General features: G+C 47.1%; 1 pseudogene; it reads left to right on the top strand.

The window, feature by feature from the left end:
- The first annotated feature begins 17,262 nt into the window (after window positions 1-17,262).
- LOC146209645 (uncharacterized) lies at window positions 17,263-21,740 on the top strand (annotated as a pseudogene).
- Window positions 21,741-23,011: the final 1,271 nt, after the last annotated feature.

Raw genomic sequence — 23,011 nt, 5'->3', positions numbered from 1 at the left:
CACACACACACACACACACACACACACACACACACACACACACACACACACACACACACACACACACACACACACACACACACACACACACACACACACACACACACACACACACACACACACACACACACACACACACACACACACACACACACACACACACACACACACACACACACACACACACACACACACACACACACACACACACACACACACACACACACACACACACACACACACACACACACACACACACACACACACACACACGCACGCACGCACGCACGCACGCACACTCACACACACAAACACAAACACACACACACACACACGCACGCTTAACCTTGTCCGTCTTCTGCTAGCGCTCCTCCGCTGGCAATGATTAATCAACTCGCCCAGCAACATACTTTGCTGGTCACATTGGCGTGGGATTGACCCTTGATCGGCATGTTCCGATTAATGCCAGAATGGCGCTATAGGGGGCGCATTGCCACCAACCTAAAGGGCCACTGCCCAGGGAAGGCCTTTTAAGCAATGGAGCGCAGTGTTTCGATCAGGTACGGGATATAGTCTGTGCAAAATGCTACAGTGACACGCGCGCCGCAAAGCATCGAAAATACAATTCAAAGCTCTCTCATGCTCTCCTTCGGGAAGCCAGCTTCCCCGTTCCCTGCGCTGGCCCGTCGAGCCACAGTAATGACGTACGTACCGCGAACGACATTCATTGGTCCGTCTCGCTGACTGATGAGAGAAGGATGGGTGTCTACCGCTCGCTGCGCGCTTTTCCCTCGCCACGGCCAGACTGAATCCAGCGGCGCGCGCTCCCTCGGCAGTTTCTTTTTTTTTTTCTTTTTCGCGCACGCGGAGTGCCACGCCCCACCTCCCGCCAAACGCGGAGGAGGAAGGGGAATTTGTCTTGCGGAGGCTAGACAACCTCAGGTAGGAGAGTGAAAAACCTTTGCGAGGGAACGGAAGGAGAAAAACACGACAGAATGTGGTGATTGGGGTGGCTGTAACTGCGTTATTAGCTACTCTTTTCAAAAACGTTTTGCGACCTTGCGTTCTGGGGGCGAAGTCTCACAGTCACCGGGGAAGAAAATATTTTCTACCGGAGGGTGGACAGTGGGCCTTTAGGCTTCATTTTTCCAGCTTAGTTTAAACGAAAGCTCTGTTACACGATGATTTTCTGCGCTTATACTCCACCACTCTCATGCGTAGAAGCCAAGGCAGGGGTATCTAGAAAAACTGTGCGCACGGCATGCGAAATATATTCCATTTATATGTTATAAACCATGTATTGAACACTAATTTCCGCTCTACTTGAAAATATGAAATATCGCCTTTTCGAACGTTTGAGGCAAAGCTACGTGCATTGCTTCGGTCTTAGAATGAAATGACATGGCCCATGCTTTGTTACCAGATATATACCAGATATGCGTCAGACAAGGGGCTAAAACAAAGTACAAGGAGCAGTCATTTTTTGCTGCTCTTGTTACTAAGAGCGGATTTCGATGTGGCAATATAATCTAAAACAAACCACTATTTTTTGAGTGCAGTGTTAAAGAAACACTGCTGAGAAACGCTGCAAATTAATATCAAATAACCAAACTAAGCCAATATAGTGTTAATAATAATATAGAAACCTCAAAAGATATTGAAGCAAAGAAAGACAAAAAAGGCAAATAAAACGAGCAGGGCGATATACGAATTCGGAGTCCTGCCTCTGAGTTATCCCTGTATCACTTCTAATTATTTTTAACGTCCGTTGCCCACATTGTCAAATATGTATTATGGCAATGTTAATAATGACTCTTTGTTACAGGTATTTCGCCTTGCTTCTATTATTCTTATTTCATTTTTATTGGCCGAGACTGTACCTTGAATTACATCCGTTGTTTTGAACTCGCATGAATTTCTTTATCCTGTCCAAACTCTCTTTAAAAAAAATAAAAATACAGCCGCTATATATTTTGCAGCGCAGCCTGCACGAAGGTCACGAGACCATCTCAGCCGCAATACAGAGGATGTTGCTTCGGGAGCACATGCAAAAGCTTCGGCGAAAATGAAAACTTTTCCAATGCATGTGCTGCAATTGTTTCTAAAGAAGGTTTCTTTTTCTTTCTGTCCTTCCTTCCTCCCTCTCTCTCTGTTCTTCTCTTTTCTTCTTTTATATGACAATTTTTAACAATTAAACTGCTCCTCAGCTGGAGCCAATTTCTTCATTAAAGTGAACTTATTTGCGCACACTACACGGTCTGGCCAGAAAAAAGCTAGCCGCGGCCTGACTTTGCTAACCACAATATGGTAACCTCACGTGGTACTCCGAGGGACATTGCTTACAGAGAGCATCTTGAAGTTAAGTGCCTACAAAAGCAGGAAAAACAAGAACGCTTAATTGAGAGAGACTGAAACATCAGCAGAGAGTGTGAAATAGACGCATTTACAATCGAAATATGATAGCGCCCGTATCGTAGCCAGGTCGTAACCTATTAAGAAATGTTGGACAGCATTGACTATTTCAAACGTCATTGATGGCAGAATGTACGGTACATATTTGAAGAACTGTTCAAGCTCAACATAAGGAACGTGGCACTTGTTCTGAATGGTTGCACTGAAACTGTGTAAGGCATGGCATATGTATCGGCTCGTTTCTATTAAACGCCTCTGATGCCCAATATCTGATGAGGTCAAAAGGAAGTATAGGAGTTCTGAATAGTGCAACAACTAGAAAGGAGTCATATGTGCCCCTATGTGTTGAGCAACTATCTAGATAAAAGCGACCGCCTGTCAAGCAATGAAGGGGTATAGCGAGTACCCCATCGCGATTATCACACGTGGGCAGCCTGAAATCAGTCATGCCTTTCCTGCGGCGCACTTCATATTTGCCCTTGCCCTTTGTGGCAAGGGACACAGCTGATTTCTTCTTGGGTATTTTGCTTCCCTGGGTACAGCTTCATTGAAGTGGGAATTGATGAGTTTCTAACAGAGCATCCACTTTCTCATAACGCTAAATTGATAGCGCAAGGCACTTCTTATGCACAGCTCTTAAACGTACCCCCGCATGTGACCCAATGAAAACGGAATGTAATCGCATTGAAGAAAAGCTATAATAAATAATGGCCTGAAATTTTATTTTAACCTAAACACCTGTATGGTGTACGTCGCCTCTGACAAAAACTGGCGCGAGACGATTAGAATGAAAATAAGTTATTTCGGTTTTAAATTCAGCTAGATTTGTTATTGCACTAGCTGGCTTGAATCTTTTAACGCCACCCTCGCCTTATACAAAAACAAGTCAGCCTTGTTAAAATCTGTCTTGTAGGCTGTGACGATGTTTCACGTTTACTAGGCATGCTGCGGGTGTATCTACCGTGCACGTGCTTACACGCTTTATTTTTAGAGGAGTAAACTTCTGAATAGACTAGTTGTTAGTTTGCGCTCGTCCTGTCGAGTTTAGTCTTTGTGTTACACTTTTTGCGCGTAACTTTTCACGGCACTATTGTTTTAACTCGATAGATGTTCAGTTGGGTTGTACTTAATAGTTCATTTGAAGCGCAGGTATGATTTCATCTTTGCACGGTTTCTGATGGAAATATTTTAATAGAAGAACGGTATCCAGCAACTATTATACAACTCTATACGATGCAAATATGATAACGAGGAAGAACCAGTTTTGAGCGCTTCTCTCCAGAGAGAAGCGCTTTATGCTTTTTTTTATTTTATCTTCGTGCCCTACATAAAAAGTCGCTTTCACCATTATCATCACAACGTCTCATGTTGCTGAAACTGTCAGGCAGAATTTTTTTTCGACATTAAGAAGAATATCATCAGGTTCTTCTCGCAGTTTTGCCAACTGTCACTATGTCCCGCGCAGGTGGTTCCCAAGTCCTACATTGTGGGCAATATCTGTAAAATAACACTACAAAAGCGGAGATTTTTGGTTTTGGGTACTAAAATGTTCTTGATATGAACATGACAGAATATGCTTTATTTATTAGACATGTTTTTTTCTTAGTTTTCGCTAAATACGCACTTTTTCTTGAAATTAACAAAAATGGTTATACAAGGAGCTGATTGTATTTTTAACTTTACAGAAAGGGTCTCTATACTTAAATATTTTTTCGAAAACCTCTATCGCGAACGTCTTTTGATTATGGTCTATGAAAGCTCTACTCTATCCTTTTCGCAAGTTTTTTGCAGCACTACAAGAGATAAGGATGACATTTGTTATTTTTAGAAAAGTATGGCTACACTACATGGTGGTGGCCCTACTCTCCTATCACCGACCAAAGAACAGAATAGCACGAGCTCAATCATGTACGTACGATCCTGAATATTTCTCAGATCGCCCTTACCTTGTCTAGTGCTGAATATAGCTGGTGCCCCATTGTAGTGGCGGCTACTCTGCTCGAGTATGCGGGATCGAATACTTTGTGCAGCGCTCAGTGTGGTGTCATACCATTTTGCTCCCCATATTGTACATCCTTTTTCTATTGCAGATGGAGTTGGAGGCTAGTTTGCGATTGCGATTCAAAGCGACGACGTGCGCACATCTGACAACTTCAGCTGTTACTGAGAATGGAGCCACTGCACCTTCTTTTCCTCAACCACCGACTTAAACAAAAAATATAATAGCATTCATGGAATAAAAAGGTGGCATGTTAAAGACGCTTCATGTATACTCTTATTTCTGTGTCATGTTTACGGCCCCGTATGGTGCTATACTTTCATACCTAAAAACTGTAAATGGATGCTTGATTGCCCTTTAATACAGCACTTGGTCGGTGCATTTATTTCCACGTGATTGAATTGAAACAGTATTGATGAGAATTAGGTTTATACAGGTCTGATTACGAATTATTGTTACAGCTAGAGAACGCAAGTTATGAAGTCTCCCCCCCCCCCCACACACACACACACAGAGAAAAAAAAGATTTACTTTGGCACAACTCATCACGGAAATTCCTTGCAACAGACTAGGCGGCATTCGCCTTCAGGTTTAGAGAGGATACACACACGGGGCGCTACTGTACCGTTACTCGACAAATTCCGTGATAGAAGAGACATCTGGGCGAGTTGTAGCGATGGCACAACGAATAAACAGCGCTACAGACTAGGACAACGATCAAGAAGCAAACAGGACCGGCGCTGACTCGCAACAGAAGTTTGCTGAAAAAAAGAACGGTGTAAATATCCAAGCCTAAAACACTAAAACAAACATTAAACAAAACAACAAAGTCATGATGCACAGATACCACTTGCAAGAAACCCAAACAGATCATGCGATTAGGTTTAATATGTGTTAGTGAACCGTCAATCGCTTTAACAGATAATGAGTTTGGTTTTCTTGATCGTGGTATGTATGCCGGGTCATCATGACTGTAGTTTGTTTAATGTGTGGTTAGTGCGGCTTGGCTTGGATATATATACTGTATGTTTTTCAATAAACTTCAGTTGCGAGCCAGCGCCCGTCCTGTTTGCTTCTCAATCTTCGTCCTAGTCTGTAGCGCTATTTATTCATCATATTCCGTCAGCGCTCTTCACTTAACTTGTCTCCACACGTAGCCAGTATTTGCTTGTACGCAATATGCAGAGATGCGTCCTGCAATCCGCACACAAGTACTGAGCGTGATTGCATGGTAAAGCGCAGCAAATCTAAAAAATTTGCTGGTTTGAGTTGGGGCGCCCGTCTCGGCTGCGGGAGGTGGTCAGTTTGAAACCCGCCGCCGGACACCCACCGCTAAAAATACGTACAGGCATCCGCCTGCCCGGCGCCCGGCTCTCTCAGGGGTGTGCGCTTGGAAGAGGCTCTGCCAACCCTGCTGTGCGGACCCTTCTAAGGGCGGAAAGTTTCGAACAAAACCCTTCGGCCTGCAATGGTCGGGCTGACGAGACGTCCAATAATAAAAGAGCTTTTGTTTCCCGTGAGAGCTTCGGCAACTGCGCCCCCTGTCCAGTCGTCCCTTCAAAGGCTGGAGGACCTTGCGCTCCATCACACTTGTCACAAGGAAAATAATTAATAGATATGCACTCGTCGCATGTGAACTGGCGCTGCCCTGGGCACACGTTCAACCTTGGAATTTTGACGGGCTAAAATTATCTTCACACTTTAGGTCAAAACCATGGGTCTCAGTGAATTCTATAACATTATGAGAGTCTTGCCTATAAATTTGACCTACAAGCAATACAGTCAACGACTAACATTCCTGTTCCGTACCGGGCAAAAGTATATGTGTCCCCGCTCCCAAAGAACATGTCTCCAGTCCACAACGAAGGCAGAAGACACGCCCGAGTGAATTATCTTAAACGTGCAGTGGAACGCTGTCTGAAAACTGTTTATGTGGATGCCGCTCTATACGAGCATACATCGAACGCAGCAGCAGCCGTGGAGGTGGGCTCTTCATACACAGAAGTCTCCAGCATGTTCATCCCGCACGGTAATATCACAGAAGCGGAAGTGGCGGCGATCGTACTGGCCATTACCTACGGAGACTCGACCAATCGAGAGCTGCACATAATCACCGACTCACAAGCGGCGTGTCGGCTCCTTCTTGCAGGCAGAATACCTAAAAAATTAGCTCGCTTCACAACTAACCCATTGGCTACAACCTCACAGCTCAAACATCAGATCACTTGGGTTCCGGGGCACTCTGGATTGGAAGGTAATGAGGTCGCGGATAGGCTAGCTCGAGGTCACACAAACCGAGCGGCCACCAATCCCGATCTCACAACCAGCATTCCTGTCCCAGCGACTTACGGCGCGCGACTTAAGTACCTACGGGAACAACATAGGATTTATCCCCCTCCACACAAGGGTCTAAATGCACAAGAAATGCGGGAATGGAGACAGCTCCAAACCAACACTTGCCCCAACCTACATCAATACAACATAATGTTCCCAGAACACTACACAGACATATGCCCTTGGTGCAACGACCAGCCCACCGCCTACCACGTTACATGGGGGTGCACAGGCCCCAAACCTCCACACATAAACATGCACCATTCGGAGGTGCAGTGGGAGACCACTCTGCAATCCTATGATCTAGAGACCCAGCGTAGGCTGGTAACTCAGGCAAGAGCGGCAGCCCAGGCCACTAGGGTCTTGAAATGAAGACTCCATTCACTGCCCCCCCCCCTTTTTTTTCTTTTTTTCTTTTTTTCCTTTCTGTTTTGTTTTTCTTTTTGAAATAAAGTTTTCTCTCTCTCTCTCTCTTGCATATAAAAAAACGCACCACTTGGTCCGCAATGGCCTTCAGCACTGAGATTGCTAAATGGTTTTCTTCAGGAGACGAAACGCATTTCAAATCGTTAAACATAAAGATGGTTGGTTGGGTTATGGGGTTTAACGTCCCAAAGCAACTCAGGCTATGAGAGACGCCGTAGTGGAGGACTCCGGAAATTTCGACCACCAAAGAAGATCCTTACACTATACAACTCATTTGTTGATCCTACTGACTCACACTACAAATCTTCACTAACAGTAGAGCTTTTACACTATCTCGAAACTGTTTACCGTCAGCTTCATCATAATGCTGCATGTGCAATTCGCTTATGACAAGTGACAATTGAAATGTCTCAAGACAGGTGAACAGCAATACTAGAGTTGTGGCTAAGTAAAAAAAAAGCGTATTACAGTCGGTTAGAATTCCCAGAACTTCAACACGATCATGCCACTGTCATCATCGTACGAAACCTCTGACTCAAGTGTCACTAAATGAGGACTCAAGATAAGAACGAAGCCAGCCCCCCACAGACTTAAAGAAAATCCTATGGAAGTCTTTTGTGGGTGTGGGTTGACGAAAGCGAAGCAATACTTAGCTGTAAAGTAATTTCCAGAAAATAAAAGAAAAAACAACCGCGTACCGCCCGTAGAATGCGAAGTATTAATTAGCCGTAAAATTAATTGCCTAGAAAAAAAACGAAAAAGTACAACCACGTTCCCACGACAACTAAATTCTGTTTCGGATCACTACCGCTGCGGTAACTGTTGCTTAAGCTCACACTTTCTTGGGTATTTATATTTTATGTAACCTATTCTTGTTACGCACAATATAAATACCCAATAATGTGTGTGGTTGTGTGTAATCTATACTTGAGAGAGAGGTGGCTGCTCCTGGTCCTACGGCGCTAGGACTGGTAGGTCACCGCCGCTCGCAGCGGGGGCTAGCCTGGGACCAGATTTCTATCTATTGTAGGCAGTCATTGCACCCTCTACCGTTTCGGTGGTAGACGACGGCTGTTGCGACACGCGTCTTTCTCTCCAACTTTTTTTTCTTCATTCTCTATTTTCTCTTCTGTCCGCACCAGGCAGGAGAGGCGGCTCAGCTGCAGAGCCACTAGCAGGCCCGTGTATTTTCTTTTCCTTCTTGCTTCAGTCTCAACAACATATTCTTGAGAATGATCCCACCGGGATGGCGCTGTGGTTACGGCGCTCGACTACTGTTCCCAAGGACGCTGGATCGAATCCCGGCCTCCGCGGCAGCTTTTCGCAGGAGGCGAAAAGCAAGGAGGAGGAATATGAGGAGGAGCGTCAGGAAGGTTAACCGGTAAAGGAACTGGTTTGCTACCCTGCACTGGGCGAGAGGAGTAGGTGGGTATAAAATTTGTGGGTGAGAGAGGGATGGGTGAAGACAGTACAGCTGCATCACAGACATGTCACATCACGTCACAGTCATATCACGTAACATAAAAAAATCATAGCCTTTCGATCAGTCCTGCGCTTTTCATAAAGCGGAGCAGTGCCTGGGAAGCCTTCACCGCAGACGATCGCCGTGGCCAAGGACCTAGGATCTTAATTTCAGTCAGTGGGCGTCCATGTAGACGCTTCAGCGCATGGCATAGACACTGGCTTTCCTCGCTGTATATGGGGCACTCACAAGGAATGTGGCCTATATTGTCGTCGCACCCGTAGTTTGTACATGCAGGGCTAATTGCCATACCTATCACAAAAGAATAAGAGTTTGTAAATGCTACAACAAACCACAACCGGCGCAGCAAAGTTTCTTCACATCGGGGTAGGCCAGGTGGAGGCCGAAGCTTCAGGTCAGGTTCCAGGGATTTTAGGCGGCAGTTCGCAAACTGGTCCGAATTCCACAAGGAGAGCGTGTGTTCCCGCGCAAGTGCGCGAAGCCTGCCCGCTGCGTCTGCCCTGGAAAATGAAATCAACAAACAATCGCTGTCTTTTTGGGCTGTACGTGCGACCTCGTCCGCCCGGAAATTGCCCGCTATGCCGCTGTGTACTGGAAGCCATTGGTAGATGATGTCATGTCCTCCATTTATGGCATAGTGATTTCCGTGACGAGTTGCTCATGGGCTTTACGGCGAGGAGCCGCTTCTAAGGCTTGCAGAGCTGCTTATGAATCTGTGAATATGGACCATAGTTGAGGGCTTTGCTGACTAATATGCCTAATAGCGACACGTAGATCGATTAGTTCTGCGGCTGTTGAAGACGTACGGTGATTTGTCTATTTATTTCTGTAGTAATCGCCGGTATGACCATTGGGTCTGAAAAACTTCCGGCATTCACTGAACCATCGGTGTAGACGCGCATACGATTCGCATGGTACTCCTGAAATTATTCAACAGTGATTTGCTTTATTTCTGTCGGCAATATCTCGACCTTTTCCTGATGCTGGGTATTGAAAGAAAGGTGAAAGGCAAGGCGCCCGTGTGCTGTACGATGTCAGGGCACCTTAAAGAACCCCAGGTGGTCGAAATTTCCGGAGTCCTCCACTACGGCGTCTCTCATAGCTTAAGTTTCATTGAGACGTTAAACCCCACAAACCACCCATTCTTGAGAATGTTCGCCAAACCCACGCTGCAACGTAGTTGTTGTTGTTGTGGCTGTGGGAAGAAGGAAAAGAAAATGCACGGGCCTGCTACTGGCTCTGTAGCTGAGCCACCTCCGCTGCCTAATATAATAATAATTGGTTCACAGGAAGGGAAATGCGCAGTATTTGTCACACTTGTTTTCTGTGGAAACCTGAACACCGCGCCGTAAGGGAAGGGCAGAAGGCCGGAGATAAAGTGTAAAGAGAGAAAGAGGAGCCGTAGTGGAAGGCTACGGAGTAATTTCGACCACCCGGAGATCTTTACGTGCGTTGACATCGCACAGCACACTTAAGGCACTTGGTTTCGCCTCCATCGAAACGCAGCCGCCGCGGTCGGATTCGAACCCGGGTACTCTGGCGCAGTAGTCGGGCGTCTTACCACTGCACCACCCCTTTTTTCTTTATTGCCTAATTTATTATCAAATTTTACATATAAAGAACCCTCCTCCACACACACACACACAGAGAAAATTACGCGAAAAATACCTAACATGGGTTAAAACCACGCGATTTGGGCTGCGTGATCCATTACAAATCAGGCATTTGGAGCAACAGTTCCATTCTCGGAAGCCACTCAGGTACTTCATCTTGTGTCTTGAAAACTTCAATAACACTGGCAACGGCTTCTCGAAAATATTGCCGTATTTTCGTCGCATCAATGTCTGCATGCCGGAAAGCCATTGTGGATTGTCAGATACTATGCAGGCCCAATAACATGATCATGTCCAGCGGTAGCCCATCATCATCTTCAATCGGTAAAAATCGAATTCCGAATGCATCCGAGGGTAGGTCTTTTTTAATTGTTCGTAGTAGAATGTCCCAGAAGAAAAAAGCTTCACAAGAGTCTAAGAAAACATGTTCGATAGTTTCTGGTTTGCGGCGAAACAGTGATTTCCCCAAGGTACAAAAAAGCCATTTCATTTCTAAACAAGTCTTAACTTCTAGTGTATTGCTGTGAAGCTTGAAAGGAAATTCTTTGCTCCCCCTGGTACAGCCATATTTGTTACTCGTTTAAGGACTGACTTCCATCAACCTGCACAGTCTTTTGGTTAATATCAAAGTGTACTATCACGTGATAACATAAAGATAGAAGCTTAATCAAACATTATCCATGTTCGAAGCATTAATAAAAAATTCTTTTCTTAACAGCTCAATACCGCTGCACCATCCCGGCGGGGCTCTCTGCTGCCTCGTGCAGACAGAAGAGAGGAAATAGAGAAGAAAAAAAAAGAAGAGGGAGAGAAATACGCGCGCCGCAACAGCCGTCGTCATCACCTAAGCGGTGGAAGGTGCAGTGACGGCCTACAACAGATAACAATTCGGTCGCTGGCTAGACCCCGCCGCAAGCGGCGTTTACCTACCGTCCGAGCCCCCTAGGGCCAGGAATAACCACCCTTCACCACCTGCCCTGCATCCTAGTGGCTGATGCGGACTGTCCTACTATACCGCAAGTATCACGTGTACATTGATATAACGGCATGAGGTGCTGGACCTGTGACAATGCTCTTACGCTACTCAAGGTAAACGAGCGCGCAAAACCAACACAGCAAAGAAGATATGGCACAAATGCTCATACGCAAGTGAATGGTTTATTTGAAAAATAGCTGAAGAACTCAAGTGAGCAGGAAAATAGCAACAAACAATTCTAGAGGGCACTTTATACTACTAAAGTGCGATGAAGCGAATGCTATTATAAAGCTCTAGAGCGTAGGCCTCGGCAGCCGCTTTTCGCTGGAGGTGAAAAACAAGGCGCCCGTGTGCTGTGCCATGTCAGTGCACGTTAAAGAACCCCAGGTGGTCGAAATTTCCGGAGTCCTCCACTACGGCGTCTCTCATAGCCTGAGTCGCTTGGGACGTTAAACCCCGCAAGCCAACCAACCAACCAGATCGTAGCTCTCGACCACCATGCCACCTCTATCTCTCTCTCTTCTTTCACTCCCACCTTCCTCCCTTCCTTTACGGATTGGTACATATATCCACGGATAATTATGACTAATATTGCGCTTTTTCTAGCCTGTAAATCAGCTTGAAATGCCGCCGATACCTGCTGTACTAACGCCTCCTTGACATCTCGGTCTGCTTCTGTTTCCTGTGTGGTGCGGCGTTTGAGGAAGCGGCAAATAAAAGGCGCCGCACGATCGCCTGAATCGGATGCTCGAGGGGGTCAGCTTCGTCTGTGCATGAATCGCCTGGTGACAACATGTGTAATCGTGACGGTACTTTGAGCGCCTCTTGTCGAACACAACACCATTCCATTAAACGCATCAAAGTTCACCGGCGTTCTATAACTCGTTTACAGGAAAATAAAGGCGCTGTATTCGTCACTTGCGGCATCCCGATATCCTCACGGTAGACGAGGGGAATTATAATGAACGCTTCACTATCCGCCCCGGACAGTGGTCGTTGTGGCCTGGCTTGGTGGCAATGACCATTCAAAGTTTAGGCCGCAGTGGGAACTTTGGAAGTTAAACTCATCGCTGGTAAATGACCCATAATTTATCCTTCGTGTGCGCTCACAGCTCCAATTATGTTTTATCGGAACTCCACCATTGTTTGGCGCTTGGAAAATATTCAAGCAGGAAGTACGTGTGATAGCAATACCTCGTGTGATAGCAATACCTGTGATAGTACGTGTGATAGCAATACCTGTGATAGCAATAGCAATACCATGTTAGGTATTTTAATTGAACTTGGCTCAATTAAATCTTTCTACAGGAAGCTTCAGGAGGAGGCACTTACCAAAAATTGTGTAACCTGTATGAACTATAGAATGTTTGGTTTGTGGGGTTTAAGGTCCCAAAGCGACTCGGGCTATGAGACACGCCGTAGTGGAGGACTCCGAGAATGTCGACCACCTGGGGTTCTTTAACATGCGCTGACATCGCACAGCACACGGGCACCTTGCTTTTCGCATCCACCTAAAAGCGGCCGCCGAGGCCGCGCTCTTGGGAACAGTAGTCGAGCGCCGTAACCACTGCGCCACCCCGGCTTGGGGAACTAGTGGCAAGACTCAAAAATGAATTACAAAGGCATGATGCGGAACGTTAGAGGGGTGCATTAAATCCGTCTCTTATCAAGCGTACTATGCACTGCGAACGCCCGACGTGGCAGGCTTTGCTTGATGACCGTCATCATGCGACTGCAAAGCTGATTACGTGAATAATGCGTAATGTCACATTGGTTACGAGTACGAATGAAGTTACTTCCGCGTTCGTGTATTATTACTCGATGTTGTATAGGGCCACTCCTCCTGTGAAATGCTGACATTATCTCGCAATTCACATCCCTGGTGACCCATTTATCAGAAAGTTATTGTGCTGTAATTAGTAGCTCTTTCACGCGGCAGGAGGGATAAGGGGCACTTAATCAATTACCTCTGAAAAACGCCTGGTCCTGATGGCAGTTCTTTTCAATTTTACAAAGCTCTTAAAACTGTTCTTGCTCCTATTCTGCTAGATGTCTTCGTGGTGAGTTTTGATCTAGAATCCCTTCCCGAGATTCTTACAAAATGCCACAATGTCCTAATTCCAAAACGTACTGATGAATAAGAATTGCGCTCAGTGGAAGGCTATAGATCCATAATACTGGGAAATGTAGAATATAAGATTTTCGCCAAAATTTTATCAAATCGCCTACAGTTCGCAATGCGAGTTCTTATTGGCCCTCACCAAACGGGCTGCTTAAGGGGCCATGCCATACAAAATAATGTATACATTTCATGCACAATCCTCGAATCGTGCTCCTGCTCTCATGATAAGCTTGCTTTAATTCAGGCCAGCCTCGCAAAAACATTTTATCGAGTTCATCATTCTTTCCTTGTCACTATTCAGGATAGAGCGAATGTTGGTTCTGAAGTACCTAAAGGGACACTGCAGTGGATTTAAAATGTACCAATACTATAGGCTTTTGAGGAATATAATGTTTTGATCATGCCTGTGAAATTATTTTTTTTGATTATGCATAAAACACCTGCTCAATCGTCGATTGAAAGCGCACCACTCAAATTTCCCGCGCCCCGCGCGACAGCTACAGAGACGGAATGCGGAGGGAGAAACCTCGCTTCACCATGAGGAACCAGAGGCATTCAAAGCCAACGGAGGGGGTTTTCGGCGTGCGCTGTTCCTCGTTTCGCGTGCGTTGCGGACGTACAATACACGTCAACTTAGTGTTGTGCACCTGATACAACACAGCTCTGCATGTGTTCGGATGCACGAACAGCTGTGGACGCGACGATGTAATCTTCCATTATATTAAAAGCTCGCGGCGCAATGCGGCGTTGCTGAGAAGAGAGATGAATTTAAGCCGACAAAAAAAAACATTTTACTCGAAGCATTTTCGTAACTGTGAGCACATGCAGTTTGTTTAGAATGCGACTTCTATAGGGCTTTGACAAAAAGGCATGGCTGAAATATGACGCGGTCCTTTCTGTTTCCTTGTACAAAACAGTCGGGACAGTAATCTGCGATCCGTTCATGGACTGCAATCTCATGATGGGACGATCAGACAGCATCGGCGCATGGTTGTAATCGCGTGTCTTGGGTTTTTATCTCTTTTTTGCGCTCAAGCTCCGCACAACGGCTTCTGTGCTAAATATGGACAACTCATCAGTAGCACGCGCTGATGATATTTGGGAACCAGCATATGATTAAGAAGAGTCTGCTAGCTGCTGTGTCGAAGCTAGGTTGTGAAGACTGCGAGATCTTTTCCAGCACGGCACGTGCCTGATATGTTCGTGGAACCATTACGGGGGGATTATTAGAAGATAAGGAGTGTACCGCTCAGCTGGGTATAGGCGCATTCAGGTAAGGAGCGCAAACAGCGAGGTTTCCTTCGGTGCGTCCAAGCAATCAATCATCGAAGTTGTTCATACATGGCCTTGCGATTTCGCACCCATTGCTGCCTCGTCGTTTTACATAGTCCTGTCATGCTTGGCAATGCACATTAGGTTGTAAATGAAAACGACGAAGCTCTTGTAAGAAAACACATTTCGGAACACGGTTTTCTCGTGAAGGTATGGATGCGGAGGAGCTGCAGCTTGGCCTTCAACATACGTCAGCCTTCAATTCACTCAACGTGCATTGTGACAGTACGATAAAAAGGAAAGGCTTTCAACGTCTGCTTAATGTCGTATGACTCAAGCAGCATTCTGCGCGCATTTGACTTGGTCTCCAGCACAATGGCCCCGTCAATGCCTCGTATGCATTGCACAACTCCGCAACCGCGCTTCGCTTATTGTTCCTTTGTCTGGTGGTAGCTGTGTACTGCTTCACCCTTTCTACAAAATTCTTCGTTTCCCTAAGGTACTACGACTGGCATTCAAAGCAGGATTTGGTACACCAAGCGTTGGGTTCGTGTTTCACAACAATGACCTCTCGGGCGGCGCGAGAGCCCGGAGACGGAGGTTGTCGGCTAAAGCATTGTTCGCTGCCCTTCCTCCCCAAGAAAATGCGGGCCGAGGTTTCGCTGAGGACCTTGTAGCTTCTGCTAATAATTGCACACACTACTTTTCAAAATGCCTCACTGTAACCAAAGCAAGTTTTCATGCAAAATCTACGCTCCCCACAGCGAAAGTGCTGCATCGTTTGTGGGCGTATCTGGTACGGATACATGCGGTAAAACTCCCGATGGTCATTCGTGTGTAAATGGCATGCCATAATGACATTCACAAAGCCGCAGAGAACTGCGATCAACTCAGCGCAGCGAAGGAGCCGCATCGGCAGCTTCCCCGGTCCTCACGATGTCGTCACGCGACGTCTTGGCCAATCACGGGCGGCGGCGCGACCCGCGGAGAGCCCCGTCGCGCGGGCTGCGTATTTCTGCTGAAAAAAGGCTATTTCTGCTTTCTTGTGCCAACGAACGGGTTTTAGGACCTGTCAAGCTGTTTCCGCAGCTTTTTTCTTCGAACCTGTCCGTTTACAACTGTACTTTGCAAACGGAAAATAAAGCACTTACTTACTTACTTACTAATTTTAATCTGATATTCGAGTTCGCAGCATGAAAAACTATGGCTTTCTGCTGAAAGCCCAACTTTTGCCAAAAGTGCTGCAGTGTCCCTTTAAGGGGGTGCAACTTCGCTACAGAAATTGTTCGACTCAACAGAATATAAATGGTGTAGGGCCGCGCCCAAAGGATAATCACTTGCAGGTGCGTGTTTGAACGTGCAGCCAGGTGCACGCCAGGTGCACGCATCTTGGCACCCTTCGTACTGGCCGGTAGCGAGCACCCAAATGACCCTTCGGCCCTTTTTTTTTACACTGCAACTTTCAGCAGTGCGAAAGGAATTTTACCCCCTCTGCAGATGCGACAAATGAGCGCCCGAAAAAGCATTCAGGAGTTGACGCGGGTATTATGCTCAGAGCGGGCAAGCCAGAACCAGCCACCTGCGGAATGGCGGCTGGTTGATCTTTCCCTTTCTTTGTCATTGCTCATAGTGGTAAACACAGGTGGCGAGGGGCAATGCACTGTGGAAAGGATTCGGCCAGCAGCGGCAGCGTGGATGAGGCGACGGTGTGCGGGAGACAAGTGGGAAGAAAGTCTCACGAGAGGAGAGGGTTCGACACCCTCACAGGGGAAATTGTTTTGCTGTGCTTTGTTTGTTTGTAATTTGTATTGCTAGAGGGCCCTGGGTTAGAGGCTAAGGCCAACCCATGGGGCTGTGCCCATATAGCATATTTCCTATTGGGCAGTTGATGTGTGGGGCTGGCCTCTGAAAATGACCGCCCCTATTTATTTGTTTTGTGAATGTGTAAAATGAGACATGATACAAGAAAGTTCAGTCCAGTCGCTCCATGCGTAGGCATGAAACGCGGCTGTTCTGCTTAGGCTCTAACCAGTTAGGTGGAAGAGTAAAGTAGCGCAGAGTGTTGTTTTTGTAAATTCATTTCATGTTCCAGTTTTGCTCTGTATATATATGTCATCCTGTAAATATATACTCTACCATAATCACCTTCAAGTACGCCTCCTGGTCTTCCCTACGCCGAACTGCATAACAGGAAGGGTTTAAAGAACCTTCCGAAAAGGAACGAACGACATAAATTCTACTGGCGCAGCCGACAGGATTCGGCACGTCTCATCTACAAGGATAAGCATCGCACCGACAACCACAGGCCATTCGACACGGAGCAGCGAGGAACCGTCAAGGGACGATTCTACCTCGGCTGCCACCGACGCCGCTGGAGCGGACGCATCATCCGGGCTCTGGGCAGCAGATAACAAAAGATCTGCGCCGGGTGAGTGGGATTTCTTGCGTTTGTTGAAGTTGGCATGGTGGTTGGTTTGTGACGCTTATGGTTGAGACGAGGAGAATGCTAGCCGCTAAAGAAAGCGAATCTAATCCTGAGAGTGAATCGAGGTCAAATCTTCAACAGGAGCAGCAACGCTAGGGGGCGGAGTAGAAATGGTTACTGATCATAGTGAGGTAGTGACTATGGAGGGTGATTACAATGTAGAGAGCAGGTTACAGGCCGGCGACCAGAGACCAACATTGTCACTAGACGCGACAAGAGCCGAGACAGAGAGGATGGCTATTCGCCGTATGGAGTTAAAGATGGAAATGGAGCTACGAATACGTGAAATTGAATCTCGGGAGCGACTAGCCTTAAAGCAGATGGAGCTTGGGCTGTCGAGTGGTCGACTGTCACCGCTTGGGTAGGGACGGAGTGATGAGCGAAGTATAGGCTCAGATTCAATAACACAGTGTGCAAAAGTCCTAAAAGGCTACAAAATGCCATGCGATGCTGATGTGCCACTGTGGTTTGATGAGGTGGAGAAGTTGTTCGTCACTTTGTGTGTGCCGTACAGCAACCGAGTGCATTTAATTATGCCGGCACTGACAGAGCGAGTCCGATACTTCCTTCGTAACCTCGATGGAGCGGAATGCACGGACTATGAGGCTGTGAAAGCAGTGGTGCTAACTGAGCTAAAACTCACCGCAGCTGAGTACCTGGAAAGATTTGAAAAAACAGCAAAAAGGAAGGAGGAGACATGGGCTCAGTTTGCATCACGCGGGAAAACGTACCTAGTATACTACATCCAGGCTAGAGAGGTGGACCCAGTAGGGGCGCTGACTGACCTCATGGTGTCTGATCGCATTAAGGCAGGCCTCAGCTCAGAGGGCATCGAATATGTGCGCCTGCAGGAAGGAGAGAGTTGGCAGAAGCCCAAAGTGCTATCAAAGGCTCTACAGATCTTTGAGCAAGCAAAAGGTAAAGACCGAGCTACAAAGCAGCTTACGGCGCCAGTGCAGCAAATGGGCCAAAAAGAGATAAATTCCGAAAAGCCCATAGTAAAGTGCCATCTATGCCATGAGCAGGGGCACATTACTAGGAATTGCCCGCAAGCAACAGGAAATGAACCGCGCCTGAAACAAGGAAATGGGTATCAAAAGATGGTGCAGAAGGTCGCGCGGGTCGATGAGACGGAAGCAAAGGAACCAGTTTCAAACCAAAGTACGGGTTTAACTTATAAAGTTAAGGTACCGATGCAAAGTACGAGGGCAGCCACATCGAAGATCCACTTTGTAGATCTTGTGTGCGGAGATGTTTGCACAGAGGCAGTGCTTGATACTGATAGTGAAATAACAGTAATACGAGAAAGCATACTACCGCAAGCGCTGACGGAACCATCTGGGGCAGTGAAACTAGTGTCAGCTTTCGGCAGCTCCATTCAGGCGAAGTTGGCGACGATCCCTGTAAAAATATCAAGGCCGGGAACAGTTGCAGAAGATCAAAATATAGGCATAGTATGTGCCCTCACCAATAAGCTGGCCGAAGGTGTGAACTGTTTGCTTTCATTAGAGGACTGGCAGCTGCTTAAAGATCACAGTGAGATTGAGCGCACAAGTATGGGTGCAGTCAGGGTTTTTAACAGGGAACTAGAAAACGCAGAAAATCGCCACTATGAGGCACTGACATGCGAGGTGAACACGGCACTGAATGGCGAATATTCACTAGAGGAAGCAGAGTCAGACGAGAAAGAAGAGGTAGTTTCGCTGTCTAGCTAGCGGGAAATATTTCGAGCAGCACAGCTCGCTGATGAGAACTTGAGAAAGGCATGGGAGGACTCTAAGCACGGAAAGGCGGGTATGTTCGTTAGCGAGGGTTTGCTTCACCACTGGGACTCAATAGCAGGTACTAAAGTGCGACAGCTGCTGCTTCCCCGAGAAAAACGAAAGGAAGTTCTGTCCTTCGCGCATGAATCACTGTGGGGTGGACTCCTGGGTCCAAGAAAGACCAAAGCCCGCATAAAGTACAACTTCTATTGGCCTGGCATGGAAAAAGAAATTTCAGAGTACTGCCAGTCTTGCCATGGGTGCCAGATCCGCTCAGACCGACGTCAAACTGACAATATACCCATCACTCCAATAACAAGGCCTGAACATGCCTTTCAGGTTGTTAATGTAGATGTTATAGGGCCTCTTGATACGCCATTTTGAAGTCACAAATATGCTTTGTGCCTTGTTGACTTATGCACGAGATGGCCGCAAGTAGTATGTCTTTGTTCATTAATGGCAAGGGCTACCTGTGATGCTCTATTAGAAATCTTCAGTCGAACAGTGGTCCCACAGACTATCTGTTCGGATCAGGGAACAAATTTGAAGGCACAACTCAGTCAGCTGATGCTAGAGAAATTAGGTTGTTCCAATAGATTTTCTACTCCGGAACACCCTGAAAGCAACGGGGCCGTGGAAAGATGGAATCGGGTGCTAAAGAACATGCTCTTTCATGTAATAGAAAAAGACCCTAAAAATTGGGATAAGTTGATCCCATTTGTGTTGTGAGCTTACCGCGAAGTTCCCCACGACACTACCGGGGTAGCACCCTTTAGGCTTTTGTACGGCAGAAATCCGACAGGTCCACTTACAATTCTTCGCCAGACGTGGGCAGGAGAAGTTAGTGTACCAGCGACACTTAGGGAGGAACCTGCGAGGTGCTTGACGCATCTACGGGAGAAGTTTGAGCTAGCGGCCAATATGGCAGGACTCACAAGCACGGCGCGACAAGCTAGCTACGCAGAAGCATACAACAAAAGGACGCGAAATAAAGTCTTTAATGTAGGGGATCAGGTTCTCGTTTTCGACACAGACCGCACCCCCAAGATGGCTCCTAAGTGGCTCGGTCCTTTCACAGTAATTGGTTGTGAGAGGCAACATTCGTAGAGTAGAAACGCAACAGGGAAAAAGATCTGTGGTCCACGCCAACCGAATGAGACCGTACTACGTAAGGGTAAGCCAGGTTGGTGTAGTGTCTGATGATGATCATGAGTTTGGAGAAGTAGAGTGTGCACCACAAGTCGCACCCCCTCTAAAAGATGAGGAGCTAATACCGTTAGAAAAATTAGCCCACCTCAATGAGATCGAGCAGAATGAAATACGACGGTTGTTCCGAAAACATCGTGCACTCTTTGATGGCAGGCCGGGATTGGCGAAAGTTGGAAGGCACCGAATTGAGCTAGAAGAAGGGTTTAAACCGAAGAAAGCTTTTCCTTACCGAGTGTCTGAACTGCTCAAGAAAGAAGTAAGCCGCCAAGTGGATGAGCTACTTGATTTAGGATTAATCTATCATGTAGAGAGTGAAATTGCGCACCCGGTTGTGTGTGTGGGGAAGAAAGACGGGTCAGTGCGAATGTGTATTGACTACCGAACTTTGAATGCAGGAATCCGTGCAGACGCGTTTCCAATGACTAACTCACAGGAGCTAATTTTTAGAGTCGGTCGCGCGCAGTTCATCACTTTGGTTGATCTGAGGCGTGGCTACTGGCAGGTACCGATGGACCCGCAGAGCCAGGTACTCACCGAATTTGTAACCCATGAGGGTCAATATGCATGGAAGGTGATGCCTTTTGGGCTAAAAAACTCGGCAGCGACCTTCCAAAGAATGATTAATACGCTCCTCGCTAAGCATCAAGCCTACGCTACGGCATATCTAGATGATATAGCTATTTTCTCGCAAACCTGGCAAGAACATGTAGAGCACGTCGATACCATATTTTGGTTGCTTAGGGAAGCAGGACTAAAGGCTATCCCTGAGAAAAGTCAAGTGGGACAGTCTCACATTAGTGAGCACATAGTGGGCTCAGGGACACATGCACCCGACCCCGTGAAATTATCCGCAATAGAAGGCCTAGTGCAGCCTAGAACAAAGAAAGAGCTGCGAAGTTTGCTGGGACTGTGCGGATATTACAGGGATTATGTATCTGGGTATGCTGAAATAGCTAGCCCACTAACGGCGTTGACAAATCGAGGAGTACCAAACTTAATCCCGTGACCGCAAGATGCGCAACGCGCGTTAGAACAGCTCAAGGACTCGCTCTGCAGAGCAGTGGCGTTGAGCACTCTGCAACCTCATGAGCCATATTGGCTGTTCACTGACGCATCAGCGACGGCTGCCGGGGCTTGCTTGGCACAGATGACTGAAAATGGCGATGAGAGGCCTATAGCATTCGCAAGCCATCGCTTCGATGCGACCGAGGCGAGATGGTCGACCATAGAGCGCGAAGCGTTTGCTATTATTTGGACTCTAAAGAAGTTCGCACTACTGACTCTTTGGCGCTGAGGTCAATGTTGTCTCTGACCACAATCCGCTGTCATACCTGACGACGTGCACTCCACACGGGGCGAAATTGGCTAGGTGGGCGCTGGCACTCCAGCGTTATAACATAACGGTTAGGCATCGAAAAGGTATCAAGAATGGAAATGCGGATGAGCTATCCAGGCTCCCCAATCTGTCATGGGAGTTGGGAACTAGTGATACCACCATGTCAACCGAGACAAGCGTGAACGTTCCTGCTCAGCCGACGCTGCGTGCGGCGAGCCGTGTATGTGATATACCGGACATTTGGAAGAGACTTCTCGCTGATATTCAGCTAGTGTCGTCAGTGTTGTGTGCGCGGACTTGCGAGCCGTGATGAACAATGGGACTTTGTGTGTACGCCTGTGTACATGAATGTGGACTCCCTGCAGAGTGATATTGCTGACTGCTTAGCAGACCTGGACAACAGCATACACCAATGTTGTGTTTTGTGATTTGCTTACGTCGGTGTATATGTTTTTCTCTGAGTGTCGTGGTGACGTATAGACATTGGCGCCCCAGCAGGAATGACATTGCTGCCGTGAAGGTAGTGCGGCCCTTGTGAAGAGTTAGTATGAACGAGCTGATAGCAAGCTTGGTTATACTCTTAGAAGGGGCGTGTAGGGCCGCGCCCAAAGAATAATCACTTGCAGGTGCGCGTCTGAACGTGCAGCCAGGTGCACGCCAGGTGCACGCATCTTGGCACCCTTCGTACTGGCCGGTAGCGAGCACCCAAATGACCCTTCGGCCCTTTTTTTTTACACTGCAACTTTGAGCAGTGCGAAGGGAATTTTATCCCGTCTGCAGATGCGACAAAAGAGCGCCCGAAAGAGCATTCAGGAGTTAACACGGGTATTGTGCTCAGAGCGGGCAAGCCAGAACCAGCCACCTGCGGAATGGCGGCTGGTTGATCTTTCCCTTTCTTTGTCGTTGCTCGTAGTGGTAAACACAGGTGGCGAGAGGCAATGCACTGTGGAAAAGATTCGGCCAGCAGCGGCAGCGTAGATGAGGCGACGGTGTGCGGGAGACAAGTGGGAAGAAAGTCTCACGAGAAGGAGAGGGTTCGACACCCTCACAGGGGAAAGAGTTTTGCTGTGCTTTGTTTGTAATTTGTATTGCTAGTGGGGCCCTGGGTTACAGGCTAAGGCCAACCCATGGGGCTGTTCCCATATAGCATATTTCCTATTGGACAGTTGATGTGTGGGGCTGGCCTCTGAAAATGACCGCCCCTATTTATTTGTTTTGTGAATGTGTAAAATGAGACGTGATACAAGAAAGTTCAGTCCAGTCGCTCCATGCGTAGGCATGAAACGCGGCTGTTCTGCTTAGGCTGTAACCAGTTAGGTCGAAGAGTAAAGTAGCGCAGAGTGTTGTTTTTGTAAATTCATTTCATGTTCCAGTTTTACTCTGTATATATTTGTCATCCTGTAAATATATGCTCTACCATAATCACCTTCAAGTACGCCTCCTGATCTTCCCTACGCCGAACTACATAACAGAAAGGGTTTAAAGAACCTTCCGAAAAGGCACGAACGACATAAATTCTACTAATGGCCACTTATCAAGCCCCGTACCAATCAACTCTGTGAAGCAAGGCTGTCCGTTGTC

The sequence above is a fragment of the Amblyomma maculatum genome, chromosome 1 (assembly GCF_055883805.1).
Source record: "Amblyomma maculatum isolate TAMU_Amacu chromosome 1, ASM5588380v1, whole genome shotgun sequence".
NCBI lineage: Eukaryota > Metazoa > Arthropoda > Arachnida > Ixodida > Ixodidae > Amblyomma > Amblyomma maculatum.
This window is presented reverse-complemented; position numbering and strand designations above follow the sequence as displayed.